The following is a 2,420-nucleotide window of genomic DNA, read 5'->3' on the forward strand; positions in this document are numbered from 1 at the left end:
TTTATATTATATTTCTCATTATTATTTTTCAAATATGTATGCATATTAATATTTCATATTTTATTTTTTAGTTTCTAAATTGTCAAAATAATTCTTTTATTCCAAAACTTAAACTAAAAGGCAAAATTAAAATTTATTGAAACATTCTGTTGCTGCCACCAATTCATCAACACACTTTGCTGTAATTGAACAATTTTTACACAAATAATATTTTTCAAATAAAAAGTGTGTTTAAGTGAAAAACAATAAAGTAAAATTAATAAATTTAGTTAAAAACTCTTGCATAACCAGAAAACGGTAAACTAGCAAATGATATATTGGCACAAACATGCTGTATTACAAAATAACTGCAGTTTATCGCCTTGCGGTTCTTTCATTTAAAACAGTATTTAAAATTTCTGACAATAAAGGGCCATCGTGTATGTTTGCTACAACAATTGCTTATGAATTTATATAATATTTCTTTACAATTAAATTTGGCCAACTGGTTTTGAGCTGCGAGCATGGCTTGCAATATTTTTGAAACGTTGTTTTTTCTTTTTTTTTTTCAAATAAAAAAAAGTTTGCTGTATATAAGTTTGCGGTGACTTTTTTAAATAAAAATAAATTAAAACTTGAATTGGCATCAAAAAGCGCATGCGTATCGGGGATGCTTGAGCAAAACTATTGGCACTTTGTGTTGAAAATGCTAACTTTGGCGTTTGGCAATAATTTTTAGAGCATATAAAGTCGCCGAATGCAATACAACAAATTTCGACCGTTATTCAGTGTAGTGCGCAAGTGTGTTGCTGCGGCGAAGTGGCATTCAATGCGTTACACACATATGATATTAAGAAAATAGCCGTGTATTTGCTGTACTCGCACTGTTGTTGTTGCACTTCGCCGCAGCAAGCACTTTACGTTTTGGCATTTCAAAAAGCACTTGCTGCTGGTTTACTTTAATTTCCTTAAATACTTTACACTAACCTGCGCGCTCGTCTTAACTGCAACAATTACCCAAAAAATTTTTAGTTACACTTGAACTTCTTATTATACAGTTCTTTTTCTTTGTTATCAACACTCTCGACTTGCATAATTTTTGTTTTTTGTGCGGTCTTAAAGGCTATATCATTAAATTTAAACCATTTTATATATTTGTTTTATTATTTATATATATATAATATGTATATATAGTCATAATAATTATTACATATGCATTTATGTACCTATATTTATATGCAGCTAATAATTAATTATTATTAATCTATGTATGTATATATGTAACTTCAATTTGTGTGTGTTTTGTTTTTATATTAACTTTATTTTATTTTAGCCCATATCCAACGCCTACCTCGCTTCATTCGCTCGATTTTACTTCACTTTACTTGTTTATTATATTACAGAACAGTTCTAGTACTTTTGTTATATATATATATATATTTATATATTTATGCAACACACCGCTCGGTGACCGCCAAGGCAGCATTATTACTCACTTTCACAAATTTTAATGTTATGAACCATATTTTTTTTAGTTTTAACAGTCTAGTGAGAACTATTTACATATATATGTTTATAATGCAATTTAAAATAGTTTGGGCGCAAATTTAATACGCTCACAATAAAAAAAAATAATTTAATTTTGGTCTAACAGTTACACTATAATATGAAGAGTTGGACAGACAGAGATAATAATAATAAAATGTCAGCATGACATAACCTAACTTGTCAGCTGCAGCTGGAGTTTAGTACTTTACTTGACACGCCTCTAATGATTCACAAATAATACGTACTAGTGCCTAATACTCTTAAAAAACGAAAATTTGTCATTAAACTTTGCTATGGCAGAATGTATTTGATTGTCAGACGGGCATTATAATCTCCTATAAGATATATGCATTATTTTATATTGATTGATTGAGCTGAAACGATTTTTAGAGACTTACGCAAATAAAAAAAACAACAGCAGTGGCGCAAATAAACTTAAACCGAGCTTTACTTAGCATTTTACTTGAAGAGAATTCCGCTAATAATTTTTTATAAAAAAAATATATAAAAAAATTAATTAATTTAATTTTTAATTGTAAACTTGAAAAATCATTTTATTTTTAATTTTCATTCTAGGGTTAATTTGAAAAAAAAAACACAATAACACTTTAACACCAAAAAAAGACTAAAAATTAAAAACGTTTTTTTTTTTTTTTTAATTATAAATCTAATCGAAAAAATAAAATTTCAATCCCAAGTTTACATTTAAACATTAACAAAATTGTTTTAAATTTTGCAACGTGATCTACAATTTGGTTATCTTTTGAAAAAGCTTTTTTTTTTAATTAAAATTTCTACTAGTTCCAAAATTTTTTGTCTTATTTATATTTAAATGTTCTTAATTACAGTGTTTAAGTTTGTTTGGGATTAAAACTTAAACTTTCAATTTTAAA

This window comes from Bactrocera latifrons, unplaced genomic scaffold (genome assembly GCF_001853355.1).
Source record: "Bactrocera latifrons isolate USDA-ARS-PBARC rearing strain unplaced genomic scaffold, ASM185335v1 scaffold_14, whole genome shotgun sequence".
NCBI classification, from domain to species: domain Eukaryota; kingdom Metazoa; phylum Arthropoda; class Insecta; order Diptera; family Tephritidae; genus Bactrocera; species Bactrocera latifrons.